This window comes from Oryctolagus cuniculus, chromosome 6 (assembly GCF_964237555.1).
Source record: "Oryctolagus cuniculus chromosome 6, mOryCun1.1, whole genome shotgun sequence".
Lineage (NCBI taxonomy): Eukaryota > Metazoa > Chordata > Mammalia > Lagomorpha > Leporidae > Oryctolagus > Oryctolagus cuniculus.
Genome location: NC_091437.1, coordinates 92,431,581 through 92,447,727, shown reverse-complemented (window position 1 = coordinate 92,447,727; position 16,147 = coordinate 92,431,581). Strand labels below are relative to the sequence as shown.

Sequence of the window (16,147 nt, the reverse complement as noted above, 5' to 3'; positions counted from 1 at the left end):
GATAGTGAGAGAGAGAGACAGAGAGAAAGGTCTTCCTTTGCCGTTGGTTCACCCTCTAATGGCTGCCACGCTGCGGCCGGCACACCGCACTGATCCGAAGGCAGGAGCCAGGTGCTTCTCCTGGTCTCCCATGGGGTGCAGGGCCCCAAGCACTTGGGCCATCCTCCACTGCCTTCCCGGGCCACCGCAGAGAGCTGGCCTGGAAGAGGGGCAACCGGGAAAGAATCCGGCGCCCCGACCGGGACTAGAACCCGGTGTGCCGGCACCACTAGGTGGAGGATTAGCCTGTTGAGCCGCGGCGCCGGCCAAGATTAAGGCTTTTTAAAAGCATAGTTTCCCTTCGTTGTGCCCAACCTTTTGTCCACTGTATGCTATTTACTGTCTGAAGCTTGCCCATCTTTGTTTCATAGCAGTCAAAAATTTTTTTATAAAAAGGACAAAATATTCTTCTGCTTTTACCTCTAAAAATGGAGGGTTCCTGAACCCCATTTCCTTTTCACATCATACAGCCTGTTTGATAAGGACTAGTTAAACCCACCCAGATTAGTAGATAGATACACTTGTAAGTATCATTAATCACTCTTTACTAACAGCGGACAGAACTCACACACCAAGGAAAAAGAACTGGCCTGTCGCAAAGGAAGGAAAGAGGTCTACAAGTTTTCTTCAACAGGGGCACAGGACTGGGTACTCACCTAGGAACACTAGTACCAACAGGAGGAGCTGACAGGGCTGGTCAAGGGAGATCCAAAGGAGAATCCATGTAGGTAAGATGCAAAACTATAGAACTCCTAAAAAAATAACTAGAAGAAAATCTAGATGACCTCGGGTATGACAATGACCTTGCAGATGCAACCAAAGGATCTTACCAAAGGCAAGATCCATGAAAGAATACCAAAAATGACAAGAGAAGTCACAGACTAGGAGAAAATATTTGCAGAACACATGTCCCATAAGTGACTGTTCGCGAATATATACAAATAACCTTAAAACTTAACGGAAAGAGGCCGGCGCCGCGGCTCACTAGGCTAATTCTCCGCCTAGCGGCGCCGGCACACCGGGTTCTAGTCCTGGTTGCCCCTCTTCAGGCCAGCCCTCTGCTGTGGCCAGGGAGTGCAGTGGAGGATGGCCCAGGTGTTTGGGCCCTGCACCCCATGGGAGACCAGGAGAAGTACCTGGCTCCTGGCTCCTGCCATCGGATCAGCGCGGTGCGCCGGCCGCAGCGCGCCGGCCGCGGCGGCCATTGGAGGGTGAACCAATGGCAAAGGAAGACCTTTCTCTCTGTCTCTCTCTCTCAATGTCTACTCTGCCTGTCAAAAAAAAAAAAAAAAAAAAAAAAAAAAAAACACCTTAACAGAAAGAAAACAACCAGCTTTTTAAAATGAGCCAAAGACTATAACAGACATCCTGCCAAAGAAATGTTCAGGTGGCAAATATGCATATGAAAAGATGCTCCACTGTGGAAATGCAAATTAAAACAAAGAGATGGGCCACACATCTACTAGATTAGCCCAAATCTAGAATGCTGACAACACCAAAGCAGGTGAGGACAGGGAGTAACAGGAACTCTCATTCTTTGTTGGTGGGAATGAAAAATGGTACAGTCACTTTGGAGGACAGTTTGGCAGTTTATTACAATACCAGATATATTCTTACCATATGATTCAGCAATTATGATCCTTGGTATTTACTCAAGGACTTAAGAAGATATCCATAACAAAAACCTCCACCTGGATGTTAACAGCAGCTTTATTCATAATTACCAAAGCTGGGACACAACCAAGATGTCCTCCTGTAGGTGAATGGACAAATAAACTGTGCTACATTCAGATAATGGAGTATTTCAGTGCTAAAAAGAAATGAGCTAGCAAGTCAAGAAAAGACAAGACTTGGGGAACCTTACATGCATTTTACTAAGTGAAAGAAGCCAAACTACAACATACAAGGCAAAAGTACAGAGGCAGTAAAAAGCTCAGTGGCTATTTTATACCTAATTTTTAATTCTTAAACCAGGACTGCTTTGTGATTACAAAATGAGGGAAAAACCAGAGAGGGTGGAGTGCAAACAGGATGAAGGGGTGATCAAGCAGAACACAGGATTTTTCAGGCAGTGAAAACACACTGTACAATATGGTAAGGGTGGATACGTGTCATCATACACTTGTCAAGACACACAGAACCTACACCACTAAGACAAAGTCCTAGAATAAACTAGACTTTGGGTGATTAACAACTGCAACAAAGGTACCAAGGTGGGGGATGATGCTGATCACCAGAGTGGCTGTGAGGACAGGATATAAATAAGGGAAATTCTGTGCCTTCCTCTTAATTTGGCTGTAAACCTAAAATTACTCTTTAAAAAAAGCTTTGCCAGCGCTACAGCTCACTAGGCTAATCCTCTGCCTGCAACGCTGGCACCCTGGGTTCTAGTCCTGGTTGGGGCGCTGGATTCTGTCCTGGTTGCTCCTCTTCCAGGCCAGCTCTCTGCTGTGGCCTGGGAAGGCAGTGGAGGATGGCCCAGGTCCTTGGGCCCTGCACCTGCATGGGAGACCAGGAAGAATCACCTGGCTCCTGGCTTTGGATCGGCGCAGCGTGCCGGCCACAACGCACTGGCCATAGTGGCCACTTGGGGGGTGAACCAACTGGAAAAAGGAAGACCTTTCTCTCTGTCTCTCTCTCACTAACTCTGCCTGTAAAAAAAAAAAAAAAAAAAAAAAAAAAAGCTTTAAAGACAAAGCAAAACATGCACATACCCTAGGCATAGTATGGAGATTGGATGGAAACTGGTTAGGAAACGAGGGCCTGACCCAGGAAATAGGAATTGGGTGTGGGGAACGATCCCTGAGAAGAGAATAGGCTGAGAAATTATATTAAAAGCATCTTCCTGGAAAATTCTAACTCCAAATGTGGTTACTTTACTGGAAGTCCACTGCCATCATATATAATCTGTATCTGTTTATTCCTCCTCTCAGGGTAGTAGCTCCAAACACATCTGAAATGTTTCAGCAGGAACAAAGCACATCTTTGTCCAATCTGTGAATCAGGTGCACCACTGATGAGATTAAAGGTCTAGCAGGATCTGCCAATGAAAGACACAAAGTAACCGTCCCCTCCCTCACACACACCACAGGCTGAATCAGTTACAACCTTTCCTGTTTTCCTTCTTTACTAATATATCCTTCCTGATTCCCACTCCACCCTCTCACTGGTTTTTTCCCTCATTTTGTAATCCCAAAGCAGTCCTGGTTTTTCCTAGGTTTCTCACATCTCTTATTTGAGGCATCTTGTTTTTTTAAAAAAGTGATCCAGAAATTAAACATCTGTATAATAGCCAATGCTGGTCCTAACACAATAGAGGACAGTATGCATCCAAACATTTGAGATGAGTGACCAAGAATCTCAACAAAAGTCACAGGAGCCTGTTAATTCCATTTTATTAGACAGGGGACTGAATGAAGCAGAAATAACCACTGACAGCTTCCTGTTTTCCATGCTAGAATCAAAACCACCAGGGTAAGCAGGAAGGCCCTAAATTGACCTCAGTGCTAACATGTCCTCCACTTGGTTCAGACTTGCTGGGGTGGGGATGGCCATGATGGCTGCCAAGGCCCTGTCCTACCCTTCTGGGCCTTCCAAGGTCACTCAAGACCTTAGATTCCATTTACCACATACCTGCCCTATTTCCAGCTTCCCAAGTTTCTCCATTCAGTGCATGCACTGAATCTGCAGCACATGGGTAGCACATGTTGCAGACAGATGTGAACATGGTACCACCCCAGGGATGACTCTGAGAGAACCGTGATCATTGGCAGAGGGAGGGAACTGTGGTAAAAGCTGGATTTGAGGAGGCTGGAAGAATTTGGAGGAGGTGCACACACACAACAAAATCACAACAACAATTACCATCACGTCTCTCAGGGCTTCTTGGGAGAACCTGCTATTTCTGCTTCCATTCTATCCACTCTCCAATTCTTTCTTTCTCCAGTAGCCAGAGTGTTGGCTTTTACCATCGTAAATCTGATAATTTCACTCCCTGCTTCAACTCTTTCCATGACTTCCTACAGCCTTTGGGATAAAACCCAAACTCTGAATTATTGCTGACCACTTACAATCCCCCACAAGACCTAACCTCTGCCTCCCTCCCCTCGGTTCACCAGCCTCCCAACAGAGCTACCTTCTTCTTGGCTAGTTTCTCAGCCTCTTGTACCTGTGTCCCCCAGTCCGGAATGTTCAACTATTCACATGCAGGCCTTTGTCCAAATGTCACTTCTTGGGACAAACCTTCACAGCCATCCTCACTAAAGTGCCCCTTCTCCCCAAGTTAATCTCCCATCACTATCCTATTTGTTTCCAGTTTAGCATTTATGGATTGCATCTAGGACTGCATTTTGCTTGTTAATTGAGAGCTTCTTCAACTAGGGAATAGGAACTATGACAAACAGAATCACTGCCATGCACTTAGTAACCTAATGAAATTGTATGTTTCAACTATTTTTTCAACAGGTAGACAGACACACTTCGAAACTCCCAAGTTGTCAAAGGGTGCTAGTAAGAAGCTGGCGCTGCGGCTCACTAGGCTAATCCTCCGCCTTGAGGCGCCAGCACCACCGGGTTCTAGTCCCGGTCGGGGCACCAGATTCTGTCCCGGTTGCCCCTCTTCCAGGTCAGCTCTCTGCTGTGGCCCGGGAGTGCAGTGGAGGATGGCCCAAGTGCTTGGGCCCTGCAGCCCATGGGAGACCAGGAGAAGTACCTGGCTCCTGCCATCGGATCAGTGCGGTGCGCCAGCCACAGCACGCCGGCCACGGCGGCCATTGGAGGGTGAACCAACGGCAAGGGAATACCTTTCTCTCTGTCTCTCTCTCTCACTGTCCACTCCGCCTGTCAAAAAAACAAACAAACAAAAAAGGGTGCTAGCAAGGTCCTCAAAGTAACCAGCCCCCTCCGGGTCTCCTGACTCATGAATTTCTCCCACATCACTGGATCACTCTCATCATCACATGTATTAATGTGCTATGATATCTTAATAAAGCCCTCTGTATAAATACAGATTGACTTACTTAACAGATACTTACACAGTGCTTATCACTGTGCTGAGAATATATCATCAGTCTGTGCCCAGCTCTTATTATCTCTGTGCATGATTCTATCTGATCACACCCTTGACAGAAGGTATTTTAAAAACAAAGAGAACTCAAGACAAATGTTGATGCTTATTCAGTGTGATACAGAAAATTCTACTCCAAAGCAAATATTTCCTTTCAAATTCTTTAGACAGTAAAACTTTATTGGGTAGCATATTAAAAGAAAATTCCCAAAGCACATGTATTATAACTAATTGCATATTTAAATTATAATACCTAAACTCTTGTACATTCATTTCAAATCCTGACCTGATATGGGCTACAACACATAGAAACAAAATCTGCACCAATTTATCTTCAAGTTTTTAATATTTCAAAAACTTAGGACCTTTCTGTATATTTTTCCTGTCAACTCTTTCCCATCCATAGAAACTGTAGCTTCATCCCAGGAATGGGAAAACAAATTTAGATCTATATTTGTTAAGTACTTAAAATCAAGACCAAAGAAAATGAACTAGATTAATGCATACCCTAGAATTGGAAAACCCCAGTTGCTGTCTGGGAGGCAAAAGGAGAAAAGATAAACTCAGATGGCAGAAACATCTATACAAGTACTTGAGTCAAGTTTTAATCTAAAAGAGTCACAAAATAAAACACTGACTCAATCAGAATATATGCAAAGAAATGTTGGTAAAATAAATCAAAATGCGTTCAATCAAATGCTGGCAGCAAACTTAATAAAACTATAAGCTTCAAGAACAGACAAACCCAACTACCCTATTTCCACTACTTTTCTCTGAAAAACTAGAAGCTTCTGGCACATATGTTCTCCATAGTCCCAGGAAAACAAATTTAGAAAGAGCTATGAACAGCTTTTAGGCTAAAGAATTAAAAGAAAGATGGTAAATTACTTTCTGCACACTAGAGAGAGGAAATGAATGTTCAGGTCTGTCCAGCACAGAAACAGTATGTGCACCCAGAGATACAAAAACAAAACAGTGTATGAGTAATATTCCACAAGAAAAACCAAAGCTGTAGACGTTGCTCCGTAAAATCTGTCTTGTCCTAATGGTTTCCTGAGTTTGTATATTTGTTTGAACATCTGCCTATCAACATGGGTGTTGGTTATGTTGCTTTCTCCATTCCTATTCCCTTCTGTGAATCCAGATCTCAATGTCTTCTTTGGATCTTTTTATTTAGTACTGAATTTCCCCAACTTATCTGTCCTTACTGCAGATGGAACTCTGAGATCACTTTTATATAAAAAGTAGGTAAGGGTTAGATGGTTGGTCTAGTAGCTAAAATGTGTTGAAGCCGGCTCTGTGACATGGCAGGTAAAGCCGCCACCTGCAGTGCCGACATCCCTCATGGACACCGGTTCAAGTCCCGGTTGCTCCTCTTCCGATCCAGCTCTCTGCTATGGCCTTGCAAAACGGTAGAAGACGGTCCAAGTCCTTGGGCCCCTGCACCCACGACCTGGAAGAAGCTCCTGGCTCCTGCCTTCGGATCAGCACAGCTTCAGACATTGCAGCCAACTGGGGAGTGAACCAGCAGAAGGAAGACCTCTCTCTCTCTCTCTCTCTTTCTCTGCCTCTCCTTTTCTCTCTGACTTTCAAATAAATAAATAAATCTTAAAAAAAAAAAAAAAAAAAAAAAAGGATCAAAGTGTCCGGGCTGTATACTTGGCTCTGGCTCCTGACTCCAGCTTCCTGCTAGTGCTTCCCTGGGAGGCAGTGGGGTGGCTCAAGCAGCTGCATCCCTGCACACTGATGAGGGAGATGTGGACTGAGTTTCCAGCTTTCACTTCAAGCCCTGTTGGCATTTGGGGAGTGATGGGAGTTCTCTATCTCTTTCTTTGCTTCTCAAATAAAATCTTTAAAAAATTAATTAGAAAGCAGGTAAGTGGGTGTGGATCTTATTTTTCCTTTAAATAGAACATGTGTGCATGCTTCTTGTCTTCCAGTAGCTTACACGCATCAATAAAGAAAAGAAAAATGCCCAAAGAACTACAATTCAAAGTAGACTATGAGAAATTCTCTAAGATAAAGTCACCAGGACTCTGAGGAAACAAAAACCACCTTCCTGGCCACTGCTGTAGCTCAGCAGGTTAAGGGGCCACTTGTAATGCTGACAGCCAACATACCTAATATCAGAGAGCCGCTGTGCTTCAGATCCAGCTCCTGGATAACACACCTGGCAAGGCAGTGGAGGATGGTCCAAATGCTTGGGCCCTTGTGAACCACATATCCTAGCTATAGACTGGCCCAGCCCCAGCTATTGCAGCCAGTTGGGGGAGTGAACCAGCATATGGAAGATCTGTCTCTATCACTCTGCCTTTCAAGATAAATAAATCTTTAAACAAGCAAACAATCACTTCCCATCACACATATCTAGATATTTAGGATGGTGGTATGTGAGGAAGGTTGGAAGAATGAGTATTCAAGACAGAAAAGGTAGCAGAAGTCCTCAGTACAAATGAGGAATAGCCAATAGCCATTATTCTGTTTGTCTGCTCATGTGCAGAGAAAGAACAGTTCATTAAACAGAAAGAGAAACTGTCATGAAGCAACACTCATCTTAGGATCAGAGGTCATTACCAATAAAGCTAGATCTCACTTACATATTTACACGCCTAAACTGGAAATCACTGTTTTGTATCTATAGGAGATACAGGTACAGAAGTGGGTTTGAGACCATATTGTAGGCAACTCTGAATGCCAGGATTCTCAATCTGGATCTCATTCTGCAGATGAGAATGTGAGGGCCTTTGAAAACAGAACTGTAGGGCTGTAGGTATGTCAGCAGAATGAGGGGCTGGCATTGTGGCACAATGGGTAAGGCTGCCGCCTGAATTGCTGGCATCCCATACTGGCCCTGGTTCTTGTCCCTGTTGCTCCACTTCCAATCCAGCTCTCTGCTGATGGCCCCGGAAAAGCAGTGGAAGATGGCCCAAGTGCTTGGGTCCCTGCCACCCAGGTGGGAGACCAGAATGGAGTTCTTGGCTTCAGCCTGGCCCAGCCCCAGCCATTATGGCCACCTGGGGTGTGAACCAGTGGAAAGAAGAGGATTCTCTCTCTAACTTTTTTGAATAAATAAATAAAACATTTAAAAAAAAATGAATGACATGAAGGGTCATAAGTAAACAAGGACCCCTGGCAACAATATGAATGGCAGGTTTACCCAAAAAAAAAAAAAAATGACAGTGAAATAAACTGATAGCTATTCACACACAAGTTGCAAGCCAGAAAGAAGAATTAACAACTGCCTCAGGTCTTATTCCTGGGTAACCAGGAGAAACAGAAAAAATAGGGGGAGGAGACAACAGAACAAAACATTATAGGAAGTGTGGGGTTGTATGCAATTTTAAGTAGGAAAGTAACATCTGAACAAATACCCAGAGGGGAGGGAGTGAGCTCTGCAAAGAGCTAGGGAGGAGTCAGCAACCAACACCCCACTATCTCAAAATAATTTCACTCCATGATGTGTTTGAAGTTAGCAGCAACATTGCAACATACTTCTTCAGGCCTGTTTCCCTGGGTTAGCATTCAGGGTTCCACTTCCTGACTCTAGCCTACTTAATCTAGAAAATTTCCCCCACTAACACATTGATGACAAACTGCCAAGTGGGTCAATTTGTTTAATACTGACTATTTACGCTCCCTAGTAGGAGAAAAGGGCTGCATTTTAAAAACAACAAAACCAAAGCCCTGTTAGAACATGTTTGTACAATGCTTAAGAAGACAATCATCTTGTTCTCAAAGCAATAATTGGTGTAGCAACTCTGAGACTTATGATTTAAATCAAAGGTGCTGGAGAATGATTATGAATCATGCAATTAAGCTACCAAGCAAGATGCTGCTGAGAGAAAAAAAAAACATTCACAGTACCACAAAACTCAAAAATAAAAACAGCATCCATCATCAAAACCAGAAGCAATATCAGCTTTTGATTTTCTAACCTGTTGATCAGCAAAGCTGAATTCTAGTCTCAGCTCTGCCATTTATTGGTTTTGGGTCTTTGGCCTCCTCCTTATCTGTTACGACTAACAGTCTGATTTCACAGCTCCCTTTCAGTTCTGAGATTCTACTGGCGAGTGGTTGTTCTGAGGTTCGTGTTTACATAGGAGAGCACTTTTGACATGACTGCTTTCAAACAAACCTACCTGAACCTAGTTCTTGAAATGAGGCTACACTGCCTCCGAAGATGTTGCCTTTTTCCTAGCCTTCTTTTAGGACGGCCTTCAAGCCTCAGGTTTCTTTACCATTTGAGTGGACTTGATTTGGAACAGGGTGGATGTAGCAGGTAACATCTCTAGCGGGAGAGAAAACTACCGACCCCTTTTCTTGCAGGGCTAGTCTACAAAAACCGTTCCAGAGGAATCCCCACGTATTTCTAGCACCAGGCCTGAGTAAATACGTTCAGGTCTTCTGACTATGACAACTTTGAAGATTAACACCCACGTGAACGCATAATAAAGCAAGCAGCCAGGCACTAGGCATTAACTCAATTTTCACAACAACCCTATAAAGCTGCAACTGTCATTATCCCCATTTTACATATGCAAAAACTGAGGACACAGAAAAGTTCAGCAAACTGGCCCGTTTCCCCGTCGATAGGTACCTTCAAACCCAAGCATTCTGGCCTCGAAAGCCTGGGCGCTTCAAGTCCACGACACTCTACACAGACCCCAGCGTCCTTGTTTAAGTAACAGTCCCCATTCCTGCCTGCGCCCTTCTAGCAAACTGAGTAACACCAAGTCAAAACAAAACCGCATCGCAAGCTCACCATCGACTTTCCCACCCAGTCCTTAACTCTGAGCTAGAAATAGATTTAAAGAACACAAGAACTTCACGCTACCTGAGGCTTCTCGAGATTCAGGGAGGGAGCGTGTGGAACAACTCAAAGGTTTTCGGTCCCGGACCAAGTGAAGTGAACGGAACACGTGCTGCCGAGAGCCAGCGCGGTTCCCGCGAGGGGTCCCCCACCCGCCCCTTCACGCACTCGCCGCGGAAGTGGCACCGCCCCCCCCCGCCCCCGCCAACCACACCTGCCTCGGCTGTGTCCCGCCACCTGGCCCGTGCGGCGCCCACGTCTCCCCAGCCGAGTTCCCCGCGTGAGCTTCGCTGACCACGCGCTTACCTTCGGGGACCCACCCCCGGCGCGTGGCGAAGGAGAAGCGCAGCCACAGCTACGCCACACTTCGCGGAACTCGGCGCCGCGCCGCCCGCAGCCAGCGGCGCCCGTCGAGCTCCCCGCCGGGGCTCAACCGCCGAGCCCCGCCCCCTGAAAGCCCCGCCCCTACCAAGCACCACCGCCCACATGGAGAGGCGGGGCCTCAGGTTGCTCAGCCCCGCCCCGCCCCGCCCCCTCGCTCTTAGGACTGCGAAGCCCAGAGGAGCTGCGGACGGGGTGCCTGCGGTTTGACACTGCCTAAATCAATAAGGGGCAAGTAGGGGAAGACTTTGGAGGCGGTAACCCGGAAGGGAAAGCGCGGGACGTTAAGGAGGCAGAGGAGGGAAAATGAAAGGGAGCCCCACGCGTTAAGGTGAAAGTAAAGGCCAAGGAGAGGAGAGAGAAACCAGTCTCCCCAGTTTCCAGCTAAGACCCAGTGAGATACTAAAACAACAATTCAGTTCGCTGAATCAGATCATTGGCATGATCTCATTCTCCTCTCTCATTCTCAGGCAGGGTAGCAGCACACACAAATCCCATTCGCAGGGGCAAAAGAGGGAAGTGGTTCCTCTCCTGAACACCACACATCTTTGTTCTTCATGTTACAGAATCTGCACAATAGAATATTACTCGGCCATAAAAAGGTGAAATCTGGTCTGCAATATGGGTGGAAGTGGAGGTCATTATACAAGCACAAAGAGATGAATATCACATGATCTCACTCATATATGGTGTCTTTAAAATAGGTGATCCCGTAAGTTAAAGTATAATGGTGGTTACCAGAGGCTGGGGAGGGAAGTGGGGGAGGAGGGATAGGGAAAGGTTGATTGACAGGTATGAGATTATAGCTACATAGGAGTAAGGCGTTCTGGGGTTCTGCAGAGCAGAGTGACTGTAGATAATGTTGGTGTACTGTATAGTTCTCTATTTCAAAGAAGAAGAAAAAAAAACTAGAAAAAAAATTGTGGACAAGACTTCCAGTAAGCTTCCTCACCCTGGGCTTAAATTACTGTTGATCCTTCCCTTTCCCCTCAGACAGCCCAGCTCTGGCATTGTTAAATAAAAATTAGAGGCCATTGTTCTGAACCAAGCTCCTGCACTCCAACAGTCCAAGGTAAAAAACAAAAAGTGGTCACCCATGCTAGAGTTTCACTTCACCAAACTGAAACTAGGTTATTATCTGACCTTCCCAGAAATCAGGAGAATGACAGACAGCCAAACTTCCCGAACGGGCCAGTCAGCATGACCTAGTAGTTCCTTCCACATTAAATCCTTATAAAAGGCAACCTGAAGCAATCTGATGTGAACTAATCAACTGTTTTTATGTTGTGCTCTCTGCTCCCACCTCACAAAGAAAATAACTCTGAAATGACCAATCCACATTTCGTTCTGTTGCTGCTTCCTTTGGCCTTTATAAAATCCAACTTCCTGTGCTATGCTCAGTGGAACACTAGCTCTACTTTCAGGGATGAATTGTGGCCAACTCAAGAATCGCAAAATAAAGCCAATTAAGAGCTTTAAATGAAATTGTAATTTTGCTTTTAGTGTAATACCACAAAGTTTCTGAATGGATGGGCAGATAGAGGAAAACGAGATGACTCAGAAGGAATTATTTTATCTACTAAGGTATGCCAAGTTTGAAAGGTGAAAAATAATTTCAGGAATCAAGTCTAAAACTGACCTGATTGATGATAATTGAATTAAGGCAGGGAAAGGAGGGCTCACTTTGCCAACGAGCAGGGTTGACACACAGTAACCTTCACTGCAAGAATTTCAGAAAATAATATCAAAAGGCCAGCCCAGCTACGTGGCCTTAAGGGAAGTCACAATATCTGAAGCTCTTGATTTGCTTATCAGTACAATGAAGGGATTCAGCTGGTGACCTTAAAACCTTCAGATACTCTTCCACACTTCAGAGCTGGTCCTGCCAGGTCAACTCCTAGTGGAGGAAGAATGCAGGGAAGTATTGCCTGGTCAGGAGCCACAGAGAGAAACTGGGAATTTTTAGAAAAAGCCCCAGGGATCTCTGGTGTCAATCACGTCATTCAATCTCCTTTCTTCCCCCCCCTCCCATTGCAATTCTGACTTTCAAATAAATACACAGATCCTTAAAAAAAACTCTCCTTTCTGACTTTCCTGTTGGTAGTGATAGTACCACTTGTGCCCTAGATAAAACCTCGGATTCTTCTTCCTTCTCAGTCCACACATCTGGCCACCAGGGCTTTGGCTTTCTCCTTGTTACAGGGCCTCTTCAGGAGCTCTTTCCATTTTCACTGCCATCTCTGTATGAAGCACAAATTCAAAGAACTCCGGATCTTTGATCTGACCCTAACCTACTTTACGCCTAACTTCCAACTACTCTCTTGTGTGCACATCCGTCTGCCAGTGTCTTCACTGTACAGCAGTCGCCACACAGCTGACTTTCCCGTCACTGTGCTGTACCCCGATGCTTCCCAGCTCAGAGGACCCTCTTCTCAGCCCAAGCTACCTATCCCAACTGCAACTGTTCAGCCCAGTGACCCCCTATCAATGAAATGCTATAATACTTACCATCAGCCCCTCTCAGCATTTAGCAGTGTGGGGAGCAATTCGGACTAGACTAAGTTACTGGAATTAAGACTTATTCTATGCATCTGCTCTCCCACAATATGGCGCTGGGAGAGGAGGAAACAGCTTCTACACAGCTGCCTCCAGTTCAACCAATAAACTGTAGGACCTGCTCCTGATTGGAGGAGAGCAGCGTACTCGGCGTGTGGGCAGCCGAGTTAGGATTGGCAGAGGAGGACTATAAAGGAGGAGAGAGACGGCATGCACCAGGAACATCTAAGGGGAACATCTAGCTGAAGGAACACCTGTGCAGCCCCCGAGAGAGCCGGCCGGCAGTGTGCCGCTCCCCTGCGGAAGTGGGGAATGTGGCCAGGGGGAACTGCCCTTCCACGGAGGTGGAAGGGATAGTAGCCAACCCGGGAAGAACCAGCAGCAAACCCGGGGAGGGCCGAGCAGACGAAAGAACAGCGCAGGGTCCTGTGTCGTTCCTCCACGAAGAGGGGGAGCGACAAGCAGAACTACCTGGTTTTGTTTAATTATTTAGAATATTTCTCTCCAAAACAAAACCACAAACTACTTCCTAGCTGTTTCCATGCCTCAGACAACCCAATAAGAAAAATCTATCTTCAATAACTAAAGAAGATTATAAACTCTTCTACAATTAGGTTGTTCAGGTTATTTATAAAAAAGATTCTGTTTTTGTCTGAAATATTGTGATTCTGAAATAATAATAAATACATTTTGCTAACCAAAAGCATTGGTTGGCCATTATATGTGACTGATTTCTAAACATGGGAAAACAAGTTGTTATTAAACAAGACTTGTTTTAAAGATAAAATCATTGATATTCATAAAAATTAGCCTACCCACCTTTGGTCACCCCATAGTAAGTGCTTAAAATCCATTAATCAGGCTATGATTATTTTCAGTTTCCTTAAGCCAGCTCTCTCCCTTGCTGTAACTAAAATGCTGGTCTTTTCTTTTGCATGCAAATAACATAGTGAGAGGGTTTCCCCTTCTAATTTCAAAGAAATTCTAAAGAATAAAATAAATAAGAATCACACCACACTTTTTGAGGTTAGACTAGAAAGGTTTTTAGTGTTCCAGAAATAAACCCTCACATCACACAAATCACAGTAAATTCCCTATGTTGGGGGGCTCCAGTACTGTTAAGATCTTTAGAGAGTGAATTTTCCTTAACTGCAACCTTACCCAGATGGCAAAGGAGAAGCTGAACTAAGTTTGCAGAATGACTACCAAGTGCAAATGAAAACTGATTTGCAATCTATCAATGGCCCCTTGTGCTTTGAAAATGTTACTGGCACATTTCAAGGAGGCCCCAGAGCTCTGAAGTCTGGCCCAAACAATCTATAAACCACTATTCACGTTTATAATGTTTGTGAAAAATATTAAATAGGCAGACTCAACCACAGTCTTGCTTCATTTTACAGAGTGGTTGCTCCAGACACTTTTGGAACTTTTCCTCTCAAAATGTGAGGTGACTATTAGGAGTAGAGCCCTGAGGGACTTCCAAGTCCAGCCAAGGAGCAGTAACAAGGGCCAGATGGACTCTCCCACCTGAATCAGCCAAAACAAAAAGGGCGAAAGAGCCAGACAAAACATGAAGAAGCCATGTTCAAGATACTGGGTATTGAGCAGTGAAGGCGAGCGTGCCCTCAGAGAGGGAAAACACAAAGCTTACCTGAGCTGACTGCCTTGAGAGGACACAAAGGCCCTGGACCCAGAGGGGAATGCTAGGGGCCCAACTGATTCCCTGAGTTGAGGAGATCATGGGAGCTATGACTCATGGGAGAACGCAATGACCAGCATTCACCAGACGAGTATGAGAAGTAGTGAACTGCACAGAGTACCTCAGAGATCAGTCGAAGTCCTCCTGAATAATTTGATAGTGCTAATCAGCGCATGCCTATGGGGAAACTGTAAGAGGTCCCAGAGCATCAGACAGAGCAATACTGAACACTCCCAGGGGACCAGGAATAGTGGCCATCTCCTCTAGGCTGTCTAGAAAACCTCCCAATTCAATGCAATGGAGCACTCAGAAGGATCGTCTTAATTCTATAGAGGAATTAGCGCTATATTAAAATGCTGCTTGAGTCTTGCCAACAAATCAAAATAAAATCTGAAAAAAAAATTCATCTATGTCCAAATAATTTCATTCCATCTCAAATTAAAATTCAGGCATATTTATAGAAATACAAAAATGTCCAGCATCTGGGGCAGGCCTTTGGTGTAGCAGTTAAGTCGCTGCTTGGGATGCTCAACTTCCTACTGGAGTGCCTGGTTTGAGTCCTGCTCCTCTGCTTTCAGTCCAGCTTCCTATTAATGTATATTCTGAGGCAGCAGACGATGGCTCATGTGTGAGACCAGGATGGAGTCCTAGGCTCCTGGCTTCAGCATGGCCCAGCTCTAGTTGTTACCAGAGTGAAGAACAGAAGATCGGACAATGCAGAAGAAAAGATAAGTGAATTTGTAATAGCCAGTGTATGGCACAGCAGGTTAAGCCACCACTTGAAATGCCGGAATCTCATGTTACCATCCTGGTTCAAGTCCCAGGTGCTCTGCTTTCAATCCAGTTTCCTGCTAATGTGCCTGGGAAGGAAGCAGAAGATGGCCCAAGTACATGAGCCCCTGCCACTCATGTGGAAGACCAGGATGGTAACCAACTGGAAAGTAAACCAGTAGCTGGAAGATCTCTGTCTGTCTCTGTCATTGCCTTTCAAATAAATCTATCAATCTTAAAAATAAAAAAAACAGAACCAATGAACCATAGACAACTTCCAACAATCTAAATACTTGTAAATGGAATGTCTGAAAGAGCATAAAGGTGGTGTTGGTAAAGATGACAGCAGATTTCTCACCAGACAGTACAAGCAAGAAGAGCAACATCTTTAACGGACTGAATATAAAACCTGTCAACCTAGAATTCTATACCCACCAAATTATCTTTCAAAACTGAGGGCAATTCGTGATTATTTTCAGACACAAATAAAAGCTAAAAGAATTAATGACCAAATATTCAAGGAAGCCCTTTAAACATGGGAAAATTTTTCCATATTTCTAGGTTTATAGATCTACACAGGAATGACAAACACTGAAAATAGTAACAACAGGGGCAAACATATGCTGACTTTTAAATAATTTAAGTCTGTTTAAAATATAACTGTTTATGTAAAATCAGTAATACTTCATTGTGGATTTTATAGCCAATGTATAAATACATTGTCTGCAGAAGTATCATAAAGGCTGGTAGAAAATACATGGAAGTAAATGATTGTATGATGTATCCTGTAAGTAACAGAAAATATGGGGTGTAATTCAGTTTATAA

The 16,147-nt window shown here is 44.6% G+C and overlaps 1 protein-coding gene across 12 annotated transcripts in view; it reads right to left on the bottom strand.

The window, feature by feature from the left end:
- Window positions 1-16,147, bottom strand: part of SGK3 (serum/glucocorticoid regulated kinase family member 3) — a 152,032-nt gene that overhangs the window by 76,505 nt on the left and 59,380 nt on the right. For 2 of the 12 annotated variants that reach the window (XM_008255595.4, XM_002710450.5), the window contains exon 1: window positions 10,221-10,375. The exons of 6 other annotated variants lie outside the window; for them this stretch is intronic. The gene's annotated coding sequence lies outside the window, so the exon portion shown is untranslated. Of the gene's footprint in view, window positions 1-695; window positions 792-9,938; window positions 10,097-10,128; window positions 10,174-10,220; window positions 10,376-16,147 lie in introns of those variants that run through there. 4 more of the 12 variants (XM_070075139.1, XM_070075143.1, XM_008255598.4 and 1 more) reach the window with 4 other exon arrangements.